At 47.4% G+C, this 18819-nt stretch overlaps 1 protein-coding gene across 2 annotated transcripts in view; it reads right to left on the bottom strand.

Annotated features, from left to right (window-relative positions):
• The window catches only part of LOC138112988 (galactosylgalactosylxylosylprotein 3-beta-glucuronosyltransferase 1-like), a 30316-nt gene that overhangs the window by 9828 nt on the left and 1669 nt on the right, over positions 1 to 18819 (bottom strand). The window lies entirely within an intron of this gene.

Below are 18819 nucleotides of genomic sequence, written 5' to 3'. Positions count from 1 at the left end.
CTTCAGGACTTATGTTCATCCCTGAGCTTTGTGGTGACCATTTCATTTGCTTCTTTTGTACAATATTTTAGAACTGTGTGCAAGATTTGTGTGCTTGAACATGGAACTGGACAAAACAGTAGATGTCAGGTGTTCTCTAGATAGCCAGCTGTTGGGGTCCCTCCCCCGCGCCATGTAGCCCTGAGGGAGGCACGGGGTTTCCGTGCCCCTGCTCAGCCTCGCTCCCCATTGGTTGGTTTGTGTTCCCCTGCGCGGGCAAAGCAGCTCGGGTGCGGACTGTAGGAGTCTCTCGGCAGAGCCCGGCCATGCGGCTGGGGAAATAAACATCTCTGAAACATCTAGCAAGAATCCGTCCGTATATATTTCTTTTCCACGGGACTCCTGGTTGGATATAGGCGTGTTGCAGTATCCCCACTGCAACATAATGGTGGAGATTTGAGGGCAGAACGATCCCCGATCCCTAAGTGACTTTGTGTGAGTAAACCCTGGAAACTTTGGATTCTTCTTCTTGGTTTTGTTTTGCTATTCCATATCTAAACAATGGAGGAACCGTGGGAAGACTCTTGGCTTTCAGAGCCGCATATGGACATTTATCTTAAACTTAAAATGATTCTTGAACAACGGTTTGTAAATTTTAGCTTGATTCAATCTCAGAAAGAACTGAAACACTTCCTGGCATGGTTGTTTAAGAACTTTTTCTATGTTTCTTGGGATTTAATTCTTACCAAGAGCTTTTGGAAGACCGTTTGGACCCAGTTAATATTTGAGTCAAAATATATGCCGATGGAAGAATATTTTCGTGAATATTATTTAATAACCGAGACTGTTGAGCAATGTCAGCTGTGTCCTGGTGAAGGGAAGCCTGGCTCAGGGACCGTGCGACCCAGGCCACGTGCACCGAGCGCTCTGCGAGCAGCAGCGAGACGGTTCCCGTGCGCGGGCGGAGCCACACGGGCCGCAGTGTCGGTGGCGGAGCGAGGCGCGGCAGGAGCGGCGGGACCCGGCAGTGCCCGCCCGGCCCCGCGCAGCGCGTGGTGGAGCGAGCCCCGTGAGCGCCCGAACGAGAGGGGCGGCGCGCGGGCGGCGGCTGGCGGCAGAGTGGAGCCGTGCCCAGCCGAAACGCGCGCTGGAGCGGGGCACGGGGGGTTCATCGCTTGGGGGCCTGGCCGAGATGCAGCGCCTGGCAGTGGCAACGCAGCTGCGACCAGAGGAGGCGACGCACGGAGAACGGAGCAGCGCGGCCCGGCCCGGCCCGCGCGGCCCCAAACGCGACCCTGGGAAAAGCGCGCCGATAGTTCCAACACAGTAGCGACCGAAAGAGAGAGCAAAGACACAGCGAGACAGAAAACAGCAGCCACTCGGAAAAAGGAAAAGACCATAGTAGCTAAGATCTTAGGGACAGTGAAATGGTATAATGTTAAAAAAAACTATGGTTTTATAACAAGATGTGATAACCGGCAAGACATATTCGTGCATAGAACTGCTATTAAAAGGAATAACCCTGAAAAATGCATCCCAAGCTTGGGAGATGGAGAGGTGGTAGAATTCAAAATCATACAAGGTAGAAAAGGGTTACAAGCATCGCAGGTCACTGGGCCTGATGGTGTTCCTGTAAAAGGCAGTATATATGCAAAAAATCGTAGTCATGTTAGACAATATCTCCATTGTAAACCCCCCCTACAGTCTCCCTTTCCTAATCCCACCTTTCCCTTTTACCCTATGTCCTATTACCCCCAGTGTATTCCCAATCCGTTTTTTCATCCATGGTTCCCCTCACAAAACCCTGCCTTTGCCAATTGTTTCCCCAAAAATCCCTTTCCGATGCCGATGGGGGGATGAAAAGGGGGAGGAAAGAAATTAAACCCTCTCCTGCCTCAGTTTCCCCACAGGCATGTCCAGAGAGTTCTGTCTCCCTTCTGTCAGCCCTGAGATGTTCCACAGAATTTGTTTGGACATTTAAAGACTCAGGAGGGTGGCTTGTTTTGTTTTGAAACAGTTCTTGTTATGTTTATCCAATTGTCTTCATTCTCCTTTTATTAAAATAAAACGGGTGAGATGTTGGGGTCCCTCCCCCGCGCCCTGTAGCCCTGAGGGAGGCATGGGGTTTCCCTGCCCCTGCTCAGCCTCGTTCCCCATGGGTTGGTTTGTGTTCCCCTGCGCGGGCAAAGCAGCTCGGGTCCTGTGACTGTGGCAGAGTCTCTCGGCAGAGCCCGGCCATGCGGCTGGGGAAATAAACATCTCTGAAACATCTAGCAAGAATCCGTCCGTGTATATTTCTTTTCCACGGGACTCCTGGTTTGATATAGGCGTGTTGCAGTATCCCCACTGCAACAGCCAGCATCTCTTAACACTTCTGCAGTGTTAATTCATCCTCCTCATGCAGGTGCATTGAGGAAATCAGGCATGCACGGAAATCAGGCATCACCTACTAAGTGTTCCATGAAATCCCTGCCTTGGCGATTCCACAGTGCTGGTGTTGCCTGCTGAATGTTCAATTATCCCACATCCCTTTCTACTTCTGGTTTGCAGTGTTTGGCCATTGCAGCATTTAGTTTAAATCACAGACTTTGGAGTACCCACCAGGCCCTACCAGGTCCTCTTGCACTCCTAGGCTGAAGGCATTTTGAGGGAAGAGAGTGATGGCATCATGCTGGTACAGAAGACTGAAAGGAGGTTCAAATTGGTTGGCTCTAAATTCCTCCTCTGCCAGGGATTTTTAAGTGTACTGAACTCTGCCAGTCAGCTAAAACCAAGGTCCTCAAAGGGACACAGGCACATATTGTTCAAAGGCAACTCCTTGCCCAGGATTTGGGTCCAGCAGCTCATCTGTCCAGAGGGGAAGGATTGCCTTGCTTCAGCATTAGAGAGTTGTGTGAGAAGAAACATGACAATTGGTCTAAAAGGGCTCTGCACTGACAGCAGCCACAGAGTACTCCTAGAAGATATTAGGAGATGCTATTCTAAATTCATCCTCTGGGACCTTCTTAGAATCTGTCTTTAATTGTTTCTCTGACATTTGACCTTGGTGTCCTGAAAAAACAAGGATTATGCAATTGCAGGGCTCGTCAGTGCCCTACCACCAATAACTGTCAATCCTATTTCAGCCAAATCTGACAGAAGACTAGCATATCTCAGCAAGTCCTCTGGCTGGCAAGTGGATGTTCATAAGCCCACTTAAGGAAATTACTGCAACACAAGCTCATTCCTTGTTAGACACCAATGGTACCATGCTGGAGCAGTCCCTTAGGGTAATGTATTCCCACTGACTGCTCCCCAAGCCAACCATTAATGGTGATAATAGCTAACGTTTCTTACCTCCTCCTCGGGAAGCACCATGGTGAGCATTTCACTACTTTCAAGCTATAAAAAAACTGATGAAGAAGTGGACCAAGGAGCCTGTGTGGCCAGGGGCACACAGGAGTGTTTTGGTGATGTGAGCAGGAGCTTTGTGCAGCAAACGTGCTGGCTCTGCTTAACTTCACTGCTTTTTGATGACTGGGTCTGGGCCAGGTACAAGAGTGTCCTTGAAGCTTTAGTGTCAAAGGCATAGGTGTTTGGTAAGCTACAGATCCAGGCTGGGCACACGGCAGGACGATGTTACCCACACCAAGGACTGCTTTCCCTACAGGAAATCCTTTCTCTTACCAGCATAGCAATGCAGAGTAAAGCTTCCCATCACTCATGGCTGTGACAACAGACAGAGCCACAAAAGAAGTCCAAGGATTGCTATGAACAACTGCAGATATCTAGGTCCACCCAGGCCCTGGCTCAGGGTCATCACAGCTCCTGGATTCCTCTAGTATACTTGCAATTACAAATGTCCCTGCACCAGAGTCAGGCAGCCAGTGCTTCTTCCCTTTAATAAAAAGCCTTAATTAGGCACAGTTTCTATGCAGCAGACCTGCTACTGCTGCAAACTCAGGTTACTTCTGGAGGGAAGGAGAGGCAGCCGTGTTACCAAGAGAGCACAGAGGAGAGTGGATCGGGGTTAGAAGAATTTTTCACGAATTCCCTTTCTAGTTCTTTCTCCTCCTCCCTCTTCCAGCCAGCCCTGTTCATGGTTCCCAGACACGGCAAACAAGTGGAGATGCTGTGTGTGCAACTCCCCTGGTGCTCCATGCTCGTTTATTTCTACATGCACCTTCTCTCTATTGCTTTTCCGAAGCAAGCAAGGCTGAAGAAGTTAAACCCTGCATAAAGCCCCAGGTAACTTGTGAACCTCAGAGAGGAGCTGACTTTAACCCCATTTCAAAAAATCTCTCTTGGAATACTTTTTTTTCTCTTTAAAATGCTGCCTTGTCTCCCCCACTGTCTTCCCCTGCATCCATCATGCGTGCTCTTCTCTGTTGCTTTGTATCTTTCACCTGCCTTTTCTCAGTCCTTCAGAGTCTCTTTTCTTCCCTGTTTCCAGGACTACAGGAATCCCCTGGCTTATTAATAATTTTAGCCTTTGTCTTCTGTCCTTACCCACACAAAGGCCCTTTGCATTCTCTTAATGTCCACCCCGAATGGAATATATCCCACAAAGTGGTCCATTAAAGCATCAGTCCATCCTTTTGAAAACACAGCATCAAAATCCAGTCACATATCGATGCCTCTGGGTAGCCTGCTGATGGCCCCATTGGGGTTTACAGAGGTTTACTGCACATATTTTTACCTACTTTTTATAATTAAAACCAAAGTCTCCTAAGTGGCTCGGATTAATTGCATGCCTGCTGGCAAACATTACTGTGTGTATTCTTGGCACAACCAGCTACCTTCCTTCTGCCTTTAACCCCTCTCAGAGTAGATTCTATTAAATGAGATTCAAGATCAGAAGAAAATTCTGTGATCATCTAAACCCATCTCCTGCGATCATCTGGTAATTCCTGGGTTTAAGCTGTAGAGGGCAGGGACTATCTCTTAATGTGCTTGTAGAGTCCGGCACTGATCCCAATGGGAGCCTTTGGATGTGATTGCAATACAAATATTATTGATTGTACTCTCTTGCTGGCTCTTCTCCTCCCTAGCTATTTCCCCTGTCCTGCCTATTCCCCGTTCTCGTTCCTTTTCTTTTTTTCCCTAGTGTCTCCTGCAGCCCTTGTTTGTGTTACACACCCTTAACAACATTAGCTGAATGTTTGATGGATGCCTTCAATATGCTGCCTGTAGCCTTCTTGAGCTGTTTTCCAATTACACATCCCTCTTCTTAATTTCATCCATCAATCTTCTGTTCTCCATTAAAAAATAAACAAACACACACACAGAGCACAAAGCTGAGTATGATAGGGACAAAATGTTTCTCCTTCTACTCTTGCTTCACGCTGCTTTGTCAGATTTCTCAGCTCCTGGGATGCAACACCATTCACTCTCCATTTAAGCTCCATGTGCTGATGCAGGGAGCATTATTCTGAAAGGATTCAGGAGAAGACAATGAGAGAAGCACACAAGGGGAAGAGCTGGATTCCCCAGAACGATGCTGAAGAGAAGCAAGACCTGGCTGAGGCTCAGACCATCACAAGTGACCAATCCCTTCATCTGTTGTTGACTAATTACCAACAGGGAACAATTTGTTACAGGCAGGACAACCCAGATTTTGAGAGAGGGATAAGGATTGCAGGCTGGAAAATGACCCAGGCAGTGACTCTCTCCCTGAGTTGCTGAAAGGACATGCTGGGTGAAGGGGAGAGAGGTGAAAGTTAGGGAGAGATGCAGCTGACTGGGGATTATAAGGCTAACACATTCCAGCGCCTCTGATTTTCCTACAGCCCTGTTGAGAAGGTGCTCAGTTTACATCCTCTTTGATAACTCAGAAATGGTTAGGATCACATGGGCTTTGATTGTTCTCTTCTGAGGTTTTGGTTCTGCCCTCTGCCTGCCTGATCCAGAATGAGAACCACACCTTTTGAAAAGTTTGTTCTGCAAGAAAGGTGATTTTCCAGCCTCTGGTTCAGGGCAGCTGGCCTGTCTGAGCCAGGCTTACAAAACTCTGAATGCTGGACCAAGCCCAGCCCCAGGACTGTATGGCTCTAGTCAGAGACACAGGCTCTAAAGATCATTACCTTCCCAGAGGGACAAATTTCACAGTTCAAACTGTCCCTTGGGAACATCCCGCCATCCAGTGTAATGATTTTCTAGGCAAGCACCCAAAGCAAATTGTTCTCAGGTAATGGAGCCAAAAGTTTCAAGAAAGCCTCCCTAATCTTGGTTTGAGCCATGTTTGCAAGCCTACCATTCCGTGCGTACCCTGGGAGGAGACAGGTGTGGAAAGGGGAGGAGAGAGGAATGTGAGGGGCAGGGCTGAAGCAGACCTGCAGGTAGCTGCAGATGACTCTTAATTTCACACCCCAAAGCCGTCAGCAGGGTTTTTGGTTTGTTTTGCCTGCATTTTGCTGCCTCTCTCCACGAACCCCTGGCCACCTTGAGGAAGTCCATGCAGATTTCATGAGTTCCCAGCTCCCGGTGTGGGAGATGTGATGCTGAAGGCAGAGCAGCGAGCTTTCAATTATTGATGAGAGCGACCTCTCTTTAAACAAGGAATGCATAATTCATGGAGGCGCCGGTATTTGTGGTGAGCAGCACCGGCTCAGTCTCTGCCTTGCTGAGATGCACAGGAAGCCGCTGTCCCTTCTCCCCCCATTCCCTTGGGCCCATCAGAGCCTTCAGCCAAAACTACAATAGTGCTAAAAATTGAGACAGGCCAAGATGCTGCAGCGCTTCCCCTCACTGGGCAGCTGCCTGCTTGTTTGAGATGTGCACGATAAAGTGGGAGGATGGATTCAAGGAACCACAGAAGTGGGTGGAATGGGTTATTGCTCTGGGATAAGCAGGGGTAATTACTGTGCAAACACAGCCAAAACAGGGCATTTCTCAGTAGCGAGACTCCTCTGACCCCCAGACAGGTCTTTAGGAATGGCATCGTTGTAGGACAGAAAGGATAGGCTGGATTTAAAGGACAGTGCCTGAGGGTTCACATCCAGCTGTATTTCTTGTGGGGGTGGGAAAGAGAAGGGGAAAAGGGAGATTTGGATTTCTGTTCTGTAAGTAGCAATTTCTCCCCTAAACTCTGCTGGAACTGGGTGACTGAAAATCAAAGGGGAAAACAAAGAAGCAGTTTTTCCAGGAAGGGAAATGTTAATCATAGAATGATGGGCTGTTTTGGATTGGAAGGGACTTTAAAGATCATCAAGTTCCAATCCCTCTGCTGTGAGCAGGGATACCTTCCACTAGACCAGGTTTCTCAAAGCCCCATCCAACCTTGCCTTGAACACTTCCAGGGATGGGCTATCCCCAGCATCTCTGGGCAACCTGGGCCAGTGTCTCTCTACCCTCAAAGTGAAGAACATCTTTCCAATATTTAACCTAAATGTACCCTCTTTCAGTTTGAACCCATTCTCCCTTATCCTTTCACTATATGTTTTTGTAAAAAGTCCCTCTCCAGCTCACTTGTTGCCACTTTTTGGTATTTGAAGGGGCTCTAAGGTCTCCCCAGAGCCTTTTCTTCTCCAGGCTGAACAGCCCCAAGTCTTTCAGCCTGTTTTCATAGGAGAGGTGGATGAAACAGGAAGAGAAAGACTCTGTCCTAAACCCACAACTGGGATCCTGACCTCTCAGTAGCCCAGGAAATAGCAGGAGACTGCGGTTCTGTCCCAAGGTGTAAGAGTGCTCTTCTGCTGGGGGTTTTAATCATCCCTCTGCTGCAGACTGGTGAATGGCTGCAGGCAAGTGACACCTGCAATCTGAGGTGAGCACTCCCCTACTGCTCATGGGGATGGAGGGCAAAGGAAAATTAACCAAGTCCCCTGGAGAGACAAAACCCAGGGAACTACAAATAATAAAACAATACAGGGAAGGATGGCCAGGTCCTTCCCCAGGGCAGGAAGAGCAGAACTACCAGCAGCTGTGTAGTTTCAAGGCTCAGCCCCATCAATACTCTGCGCCTTGGTGTGCAGGCTCCTGTGGGGACAACTTCCCCAGGAAGTGAGTCACTCCCAATGAAACAGCTGCCCTTCCCAAGCCCCCCGCGCCTTTTCCTCAGATGCAAAGAAAGGCTTCACCCTCTCCTGCCAGCTCTGATCCCTCCACTATATGGGAGCACAGTTCCTTCAGCCCAGAAACCAGGCTTGTCCCTCGGGAATACACCATGCACAACCCCCATCCCTCCACTGCCCATATGAAGCCAAGTCGAGCATTCCTCAAAGCTTGGTCCGTAAACAGCTTGACACAGCACCTTCCCGAAGACATGTCCTTGTCCTAGACATGGTTTGTGTGTGTGAGCATGGACTGGAGGAAGGTGATGCTTTATACAGGGCTTTCTTCCAAGTCAAAAAAAAAAAAAACAAAACAAAACAAAAAAACAAAACAAAACCCCAACGGAAAACAAAAAAGAAACTTTGATGGGGCTAATTAAATCTGCTGGCTAGGTCCCACGGGAGCCAATACTTTAGAGACAGCACGTGGCTCAGCCTGCTATCCCCAGGTAGATCAAGGGTATCCAGGCACTATCTGGGCTATCAGCAGGAATGGAGATAACCCAGTTTGAATACAGACTAGACCTTGAACTTGGCTGCAAAGCCCGTCCTTGCAGGGAGCCTTCCGGAGCCTGAAAAAGGAGGTCTAAGCCAGGCTATTTTTAATCAGCCTAGACCCAAATGTCCTTCACGATTGATCTATACAACCTGTCACCACATTTCTGCCCCCTGAACACTGGTGAGGGTGGGCTGTGACTCAGAGGGACACAGCCCTCTGCCCTGTCACAATTTCCCTGTACTGCAGAGCCATAATCCAGGGATGCCAGAAATACCCAGAGAAAGATTAGCAGCTCAGGCCTGAAGAGAGGCAGGGGGTACCAGATGTCTCCTGAGAAAGCTAGCTCTCTCCTGAGAGACCTCTAAGCTTGGAGTTATCCTCTCTTGAAAGGGAAGTCAGGGGCTTATTCAAACGTCAGCTTCTCTTCCCTGCTGCTGAGCTCTGGCAGAACTGAGGTCCTTTTTAGATGCTGATGACTACTACAGAATAATAATTCCAAACGTATCTGCATGAATCAGCCCAATATCTTCACTAGCCAAAAAAAAAAAATAGCTGCTTTTTTTTTTTTTTCCCAAGGAGGCAAAATAATTCTAAGGAAGCAAAAACAATAGCGGGTTGTTCCAAAGTTTCTATATATTTCATTCAGAGCTTTCCCTACTGAGTTAACAGCTGATGCCTGTTCAGCAGGAGTGGGAGCTGTCATTTTACAGCTTTCTTACAAAAGCAGAAAGGAAAAACCCATAGTATTTCCTTCCAGAACATTTTCAAAGATGGAGAGGAATTACTTTTTCAGAGAAAAAGGCATTAGGCATTATTGGATGGATAATTACATTTCACAGGTGCTTGTTATGGGGCAAAAAAAAAAAAAAATCACATTGATCACGAGCTCCTTGTTAAGATATGGGGCCCAAAGGTCAATGCTGTTCCTCTGGTAGCAGCCAGGATGCAGAGACAGGCTTTGATCTTAGCTATGTGTCAATATGACATCAAATGCAGACCTCCAGAGGAACATGCTATCACTAATGCATACTCTTGATTGATTTACACAGCTTGTTTTCCTCCTGCTTTCAAAGGCGATGTTGAAATGCTCTTCCCTGCTGGACTTCCCTGTTACTCCTAGGGAGAGCAAAAGAAAGCAAAGGAGAAACTGCTCTGGCTGAAATCCCACTGCAAATGAGTGGGGCAGCAGTTCAGTTATGCCATTTAAAACACCGATGTAGCTAAAGACGTCTGTCTTCCCAAAACCCGTGGAAATACTGGCATTTTAATGGTTACATGTGTGTGCTGGCCCCCTGAGGAATCAGAATCCTGATCTGCTATTGCATGGAAAGAACTGTGGGCAGAGAATGAGTGCAGTGTAAAGGCAAGAATCCCCCCAAGTTTTTATTTGGGAATGCTGGCTGAATTATATGATCAATAAAAGCATCATGCAAACAGTAACTTTGTGTGGAATGTTCTTGTGGGTAGCTGCTCCATAGAGATTAAGGTGGAGAGGACACTGGACAGCACTGATGCCACATCATGCAGCTGTTAGCTGTGTGAGGTTAGAGAGAGGAGAAACACCACTTTGGTCTCTTTGATGGACATTTTTGCTGTTGCAGCTCTCCGAGCTGTGTGAAATACGCTCGCTTTGTAACTAGATGAGGTGGTCCAAAATGCTAATTCTGATTTCTTCCTCCAAATAAATCATCAGCACTCTTTATATTTGCCACTTGCTGTGCAGCATCCAAGTGTCATGCGGACACTTCTAGAAACAAATGTAGAATGGATAAATTGGCACCGAGAGAATTGTCTCTGCAATAGATATACGTTATGGTCCGCTGCTTGATTTGTACCTTAAATGCCACAGCTGATCTGTATAGCTTGGGCTTGATGAAAACAAACACTAGAATGAAAATTAGAGTCAGCAGACAGTGTTTATTTTCCTGCCTTCTGTGTGTGAAATATAAAGGGAAGAAGAGAGCAAAAGAAAGAAGGGGCAGGAAGGTGATGGTCAGTGTCCTGCTGGGACTGTCCTGCTGCCCTTCCCTGTCCTAGCAGGGAAGCTGTTGACTCTGGACAGGCATTCAGACATTCAAATTATGTGCCTAAGTGTTTGAGATCAAGAGACCCATATGCAATTCCCACCTTCTGGGAATGCCAGGGGAGCAATATCTAACTTGGGCACTGGCAGCAGCTGCCAGAATATATCCCTGCATCATGATCAGAGTAAGTTTTATTTTGTAGTAAAAGTAAGCAGTGCATTTGGGTGAACAGATGGAGCTAAGGAGTAGCAAAAGTCAAATGCCCCTTTCTAACAACAATCCAAACCTACCAGCAGAAAAAGGATGTGGGTTTTGGTTTCTGTTTTCCCATGTCTTGCACAGTTAAAATGGAAGAGTCTGTTGGGAAGGCAGGGAAGGCTGTGAGGGAATTGAGGGCAGACGAGCTCACATCACGAGAAACAAACTGCCCTCTCTGAGTGCATGGGGCTTGCCATAGGGCTTGCTTGTGTAGGAATTGCTCTCTTCCATGCTCCTTAATTGCCCATGAAAGCAGCCTGGTCTGAAAGTCATCTTTGCACGTAGTGTTTATAAACCTTCCCTTGGGAGGGAGGTCAGCCTGTGCTGTATTGTACTCGTGGGCTTATCTGTGAAGTTGTGTGCTTCAGGCTGCCCTAGGCCTGGATGCAAAAGGGGGTTGATACTATCCCCAGGCTGGTGAGTTGCCTGCTCTATCTATTTCTTGTGACTGGAATATCATCTTTGCACAAATACAACCATGATAACCCTGAGAGATGCGTCTCCCCAGCTCTTACACCTCTGCACTTGAGGTGCTGGGCAGTGCTGTCCTTCCTACCTTAATTCCACATTCATGGGCTGCCAGTTGGCCTTGGACAGAATAACTGATGAATAGATACTTCTGGCTGGAGAGGAAAGATGAACTAGGCTTTTTTTTTTAACCCTTCTCTGCAGTTTGAGAGCCCTTGGAGTTTCAAAGGCAGACCAAGTTGGCCTGGAAGATCAGGGCAGACAAAGAGTGTTTTCTTGTTAAAACCAGAAATGGGCTGCTGCTATAAATCTGAGAGGTGGATACAAATTTCTCCTGATTCTGGGGATGAATCTGGCTCCCTCCTTGTGCTTGGGGAAGGAAAATTCTCTCTGGTTATAAGGACATTTGCGGAGGTCAACAAGCCAGGTCAGGTATTCCAAGCTTCACACGTGGACACATGAACTATATCCATCCATTACCAGCTCTGCAGAAAATACCCCTAAAGGGTCAGCAACAATTCCTAGGTGGAGGAAACATCCAAAAACTGCTTGGGAAGGAAGAAACTGGATTTTTGCTGCTGTAACTAATTTCTAGGCCATTTGTGCTTGTTCTGGTGCTCAGATTAGGACCTGTGTTTGGGTTAGGAAAGAAATACTTGGTATTAGATTTTATCAGTCTGGTAAGTGCAATGCAGAAGGAAGTATACAAGAGCAGAAATCTTGCCTAGTGACTATTTTGCACCAGCGTTTAACAGTTCCAGGACTTGGTTTTACTTCAAGAGAGCTACAATCCAAGTGTGGCTTGGCATGTCTTGATGGACTATGAATAAAACTTGCTGAGATGGCAGCTTATCTACCACTGAACAGGAGCTGGTGTTGACAGAAGAGCCTCAAGCATCCTCTGCAGCATGCCCAGAAGAGGCTGCTAGGTGGAATAAAGTGTGCAGAGTTTGTCTAGCAGGCTAACATGACTAGGAGCACAAGTGGGGAGACTGGTCATGATGCAGGAACATGTTATACAGGAACAGTCTTGGATATATTCTCAAAAGGGGGACAAGAGAAGACAACTCCATGCATAAAGGCTCTTTGAGTGGTAATGATGCCTTTGCAGTAAATCATATTCACCCTGAAAGTCTTAGCACAGAGGTCAGCAGTGATGATCATAGCAAAATGCTTATCAGTGTCCTGTGACTTCCCTTGTAATGGAGCTGCTGAGGCATATCGAGTAATAAAGATATTTGTTGTGTTTTCCTAAATGCTCTAAGAGTCCTATTCTAACATGGAAGTTAGGAATGTCACTTTGGCTGTAAAAAAACTCTTGTTATAATTGGATACCATGCTGCTGAGCACTGTAGGTTTGAGGGAAACAGGAAACAGTACAAGAGTTGCTAACTAGAATGGCTACTGGGATTACTGGAGGAGCTATGGAGAAGCCTGTGGGCTGCTACAGTTCCAAGAGGTGCTGGTATCCCATGCTGGAGGGCAGACATATGAGTTAAGGCAGAGCAGGGGGCTGGATTGAAGAGGATACCTGAAATATCTAATTGCTCACAAAACAGAGGCTGTAAGAGGTTGATGGGAGTAGGATGGAGGAGGTGGTTCCAAGGCCAAAAAGAAAACAAAAACAGGCTGGGGGAGCAATGTTGGCCAGGCTGAGATCTGCCACTTAATAACACTTGACAAAATGCAAACACTTGACAAAATGCAAATAATTTCTCCTTCCAAAAGATCTGCCAGGGGATGCCTCAGCTATCTGGGGTCAGTAATTAACACTCCTTCCTCCTTTCCTATTGCTTCACAGAGATGAGGAGCTGGCACGCATGTCTGAGGGAGGAAAGAAACTGTGGACCATGGAGCAGCAGGATTTGCCAGCTTGCCTCTGACTGCCCAGCCCAGCCCTGAGATACAGCTCAGCCAGGCTCGCATTTGACTTCAGCAGACACTGCTTGTGGGCTTTGTGAGGTGCACAGGGATAATCAGGATTTGGTTTCTGTTTGCTTGCTAATTTCAGCCCCTGCTGTGAGATTTGGATGTTTCTGAGGATTCTGTATTAGCTTTAATGATTAAAAAATTATTTCAATGCTTACTGAAGAAGATGCATGATCTATCATTGAAGCCGCTTAGCAACAGGACTCATTAAGACACGTATTAGTACAGAAAGATACCCTTGCCCCAGCGCCTTCTTGGAATGACTATCCACTCATCTAAACAAGATAAAGGTCTTTGCTGGCCTCCTCTGAGGCCAGAGGATAAAGCAGTCAACTGTGAAACAAGATTTCTTGGTTCTTTTTCTGGCTTCAACTATGCGTCAGTATGTGGATCTGGGCAAATCATTTCACCTGCTTCAGTGCCTCAGTTCCCCCACAGGTAAGATAAGCACAACAATGTATAAGCAGTCTGGGGAAATGACTTTCGACTGCCTAGGCTCATTAGAGAAAAAACAACCAGTGAGGTGAATAAAACTGTCTCAGCCCCTTGCTGGTAGTTTGTATTAACCACACGGTTCACTTTGCCCTCCTGAAGCCCCACATACAGTTAGCTAATTACAGGGGAGAAAAAAGATCTTCTCCTAACTCCTTACCACCTGGTGGTAGCCAAGCACAGATGTTAAAACTTGTCATTTGGCTCAAAAGAATTAATTTTAGGCAAAGCATTTCTGGTTATCCTTCAAGGAAGGAAAGGGTCTGCCAGTTCCGGGGCAGGATCTAATTTTGCTCGCAGGAACACTGTTAAATACCACGTCTGAGAGGAGAACAGTAATACTTTGTGTTTTATTCCCAGAGTCATTCACTGAATCTCTCAGGCAGCAACATTCTTAGAAGGAAAAACTGAATTGGGGTGGAAGAAGCAGGTGAAAGAGCAGACATTTCGGTCCATGGTGAAAAAGCTGAGGCACTCCTGATTCTTTGGCTTACATGCAGGACATTGAACTTCATACCTGGATGCACAAGCCTTGGTCACATCTTAGCATGGGGTAAGGGTAAGGGAAGCCTAAATGGAAGGAAGACAAGGGAAGAAAAACGGGTGTAGGTGAGAAGCTAAGGTGTGACTGAAAGTGATTCCTGAGGAAAGGAGAGGGAAAAGAAGAAATGAGGTTAATGGGAATGTGAAAGTGGGAGAAAGGAGGAGGAGGAATGAACAAGGGTGAGGGAGCAGGAGACCAAGTGGGACAGTGAGCAGGAGGCACAGTCAAATCATCTGAGCTCTCTCTGAAGAGATTGCCTATTTTGTTTCTGTCTTTTTTTGGTGTGTGATCTTGCCTTAAAATTGCAGGAATGTGGCGGCACAGCACTGGCGCTCTGATTTATTAATTCCATCCCGTCCCACAAGCCCATAAAACAAAAGCATCTGTGTTTGCTCAAGAGAAAACCATGAAGGGCCTCATTCACGTCAGAGGTGGAGAGAGAAGCTGGCAGATACAGGAAAGCCATCGTCTCCTCCTTCCTTTTCACCTTTGTGTGGATCTGGGCTGGGGGAAGGGCCTCGGGAGTGAAGGATCCAGGGGATGAGGTATCAGCAGGGAGAAAGTTAAGATCACCCTGGCAATTTGTGCTGGAGAAAGTGGAGGGGAGACACAGTGAACACAATGGGCTGGACCAGTGAGGAAGGCACCCCAGCACAGCAGAGTACAAGATCCCTTGCTGCTACCCAGGCTCTCCCAGCACTAGTCTCTGAAGTGGCACTTTGTGCAGTATTACCCCAATGAACGTCAGTCCTATTGCTGTGGTCACAGTCAGGGCTTTCATGAAGCCCAGCACTGTTGCCTGACCCATAGCTATGCACATAACGGTAATAATAAATTAAATCTGCCAGTCACAGGAGAAATACCCCTTTACAGCTGTTTTTAGCTTTCAGAATGAGGGAGGGTCAGGGCAAGATGAATGTCAACGATCCTACTTTAACAACTGGGGCATGAAGGGGGAGAGGAGCCAGCAACCTCTGCTCCTGCCAGGCAAGGATCAACTGTGCTGTTTCTATCAAGAGGCACTAGGAGATTTTTGTTGGGAGCAGAGGACCTTGCTAAAACCCTGCCCTTAAGGACAGTGTCTTTAGAAGCCAGGCTGCCCTGCAACGCCCCAGGGAAGGCAGGGTCTGCAAGTTACTGCTGCCTGCCCGGCCCTTGGCTTTTCCTCCAAGTTCTCCCACACAAGGATTGCTGAGGAGCAATCCTGCTTTGCTTAGCAAATCACAGTTCCCATGTGCCCTGTACTCCCCCACACAGACCCACCGTGAACTTACAGAATGAGATAACACTGCTGCTCTAAAATCTTTCATCCAGAGCTGAGACTGCCCGACTGCTAACCCTGTTCAAGTAATCCCAGCACTTTGCTTGGCTACAGGTTGGCTGTACTGGGAATAAATGCCCTCGCTCTTACTGACGAGGGGTAACATCCAAAGAAAACCATCTCCTTTCGTAATGCAGCATTATTCATAGACCAGCACCACACAAAGTTGCCAGGACGCTGGCAGTCTGCTAAAATCCACAACACAGGCAGGGGAAGTGGCAGCGTAAGCACCATTAGACCAGCTCAAATCTCTGCAGAAGTTAACCTGAACCCGCTCCAGCTGACAAAACCCTCTGAGAGCTAAGTGTCAGCACACAGGCTGGAAAACACGTATTTTTGCTTCTGCTGGGAAATTAAAATATGCCCCAGTGATCTTCACTTGAACACGTCTGTATCCTTTTGTACTTTGTCTCTTACATTGATCAGTGTTGTGGGTTTTGGAAGGTGCAAGAAATCCTATGCTAGAGGATGTGAGAGGTTCAACCCTGAAGATTTAGATCTATTTCAAGTGGGCTGCCCTGTCCAGTGATGAACAACCTACTATCCATCAGAATCTCTCCTCTTCCTGAATCCTACACTCAGCACCAGCAGCATCTTGTAGCACAGAGTTCCTTATGTCACAATGCACAGCATGGGAATATACTTATTTCTATCATCAAATTGCTACCTTTCATGTTTTCCTGAATGCAGTCCAGTTCCTCTACTGAGAAAAGCCCCGTAGAGAAGCATTCATTCTCCCTCTTCTGTGTTGCTGATTGCTTTGTTCTGCACCCCAGCGTCCCTCCTCATGTGTCTTCCTGAGCTAACTAACCCCATCTTATGGAATTTCTCTATGTGCACCAGACATTAGAGGGATTACCTCATTGGAGTAGGGATGAACAGCAAACAAAATCTGAAGATCCCTGTGCTGGAGCTGTGGATCCCAGTTCTGTCTCAGACCTGGGAAGCTGTGTCTCATGAGGAAACTTCATTCCTGTTTTATAAATCTCAGGAATTTGCAGAGTGCAATGTTTTCATCTCAGGCAGAGAGATGTCAGACAGCCCCCTACACTGTGTGGTGGAGGAAGCCAACAAGACAGTTGATTGAACACTTGGGAACATTGGCAAAGTAGATAAATTTGAGCTTTTAAGGAAAGGCCTTCGGGAGCACTAATGTCACATGAGAGCAAGCTAGAAGAGACTTCAAGCTCTTAATTATGAGCCTGCACAGCTAAAACAGCATGAAAGATTAAAGGACCAAGTTTTTCTAAGTGTGCTGACCATAGGTTGAGGTGCGGTTTGGAGACACACCCCGACCTGGAGGAATCAGCGGGGTCTGACCAGTGTCCCTTTCGAAGAACTGGCCTTAGGCAGTCATGCCTGCCCCTGAGACGAGGGTGCTGACAGCCACAGGTCTTATCCATGTCCTGTATTTGTTAGTCTTTTGTGGTACTTGTAGGTTTTAAATCACAGTCCTGTTAGGCTGAGCTGCTTCCCAGCAAGTGCTTCCCAGAGACGCAGGGGCCTCTCGCCTGTGAGACAGATGATCTGGGGCTGTCTCAGCTCTGACGCGATGAGCTGCAGTGTCTCCCCTGTAAAGAGGGGGTAGTCATCCTGACAAACAGCTCTGTACGTGGGCAGGTTGTGCTCTTAATCACATATGTGGAGTACTTGGAGATCTCGGGATGAGAAGCGGTGCAGAAAAGCATAATGCTTATTATTAGGCAGAAAGGCCAGGAGCAAAAAGGACAGAGTGATTTTAGACTTCTCCAGGGCCCTGGAGGTGTGTGGGACCTGGATTCCAGTCTGGCTTATTACCTCCTTTTTAGTCTTCTTCTTTTATTAGGAAGAATTAGATACAAGGAGGAAGGGGATAGATACCATCTTTCCTGTGTACATCCTGCAGAGTAATTGCAGTGCTTTCCCAGAGCAATTTTGCATGCTCAGTAAAGGGCATCTTTGAAGCCTATCAAATACCTCATCCCTTGTAGGCATACATATGAAGGCTTCCAGCACACGTCTTTATTGCTTCCAAATACTGTGAACAGGAAAGACCACTGAAAATGCTCAAGGAGAAGAGGCCTTGGAAGTAGTTCCAGGAGGTGGATGGAGTTGTGGGGTGGCTTCTTATGGTTGGGACAGGAATATTGTCTCCTGAGGCATTGGAGGAAAGCAGGAGGTGACTGTGCCTGCAGCACCAACATGCTGGGAGAGAGGGGCAGCTGAGGCTGGAGTTATGAAGGCACTGAGAAACACCAGGATGTGTAGAGCACTGCCACTGGAAGGTGATTACCGTGGTGAAGAGGAGAGGAAAGCCATCCAGGGGTAGAGCTGGCATGAATCCAACCCAGGCTCCTGCCAGCAAGCTGCCTGCTAGGTACGACTTTGGTCTCGGACACTAAGGACATCTCCTGGCCTGCTGCTGAAGCAGAGGAAAGTTCCCTGCCAAAAAGCACCTTTACCAGTGCTCCATAGGCAAGAAGAAAGGATACTGAGTACAGAGGAGACACAGCCTTGAGCTGTCCAGTACAACCTCAGACACTCTGCAGGGAAGATGTCATTAGAGAACACAGCCACTAGGCACAAAAACGTTCCCAAGCCATGGAAAGAATATGAATTTAAGGGCTGTACATTGTGGAAGTGTTTTCTCTCTTGCGTACATTTGGCTGCTGTATAGCTCTGTACAGCTCCCTAGGCAACAGTCTTCCCAAATGACACTCTAACAAAGCCCAAAGGTACGGGAGCTTCCCTCATTAAAACCCTTGTCGTGGGAGCAAGTGTCCTCAGCGCAACTGCTTTGCTTTCTATCCCGTGGCTGTTAAAGTGTCTTGCAAGCCAGGCTGAGGCCCTTTGTTGTAAAGGTGGCTGCATCTCAGCTGTGCTCTGTGTCAGCTGGTTGAATTGCTTTGTGATTGCAAGGTTGCCTAGATGATTTCTCTATTATTATTATTATTACTACAATTACTACAAATTTTCACTACTATTATTTTTACTTCGACACTTGATCTCATCAGATTCCTGAAACACCCGATACGACATGTTAGCTGCACGTCTACCTCTGTACATTAACTGCTCTGCGGAGCCTTGATTCAATGCAGGCTGGAGTACCCTGAAAGCAACACCAAAGTCACTCCTGGGAGGGGGCAGGGAGGAAGGGAGGGCAGCAATCACAGCCATGGAGCTCCTGACCTCACACCGGGCAGACACAGCGTGCGCTCAGCCACTGGCGCTCCCGCTCTGTCTGTATCCCAGGTGAGCCTGCCAACAGACAGCTTCCAGGAAACCATGGAGCAGGC

This window comes from Aphelocoma coerulescens, chromosome 1, assembly GCF_041296385.1.
Source record: "Aphelocoma coerulescens isolate FSJ_1873_10779 chromosome 1, UR_Acoe_1.0, whole genome shotgun sequence".
In the NCBI taxonomy this organism is placed as follows: Eukaryota; Metazoa; Chordata; class Aves; order Passeriformes; family Corvidae; genus Aphelocoma; species Aphelocoma coerulescens.
Note: the sequence above shows the minus strand (reverse complement) of the source record. Positions and strands in the feature narration are given on the sequence as shown.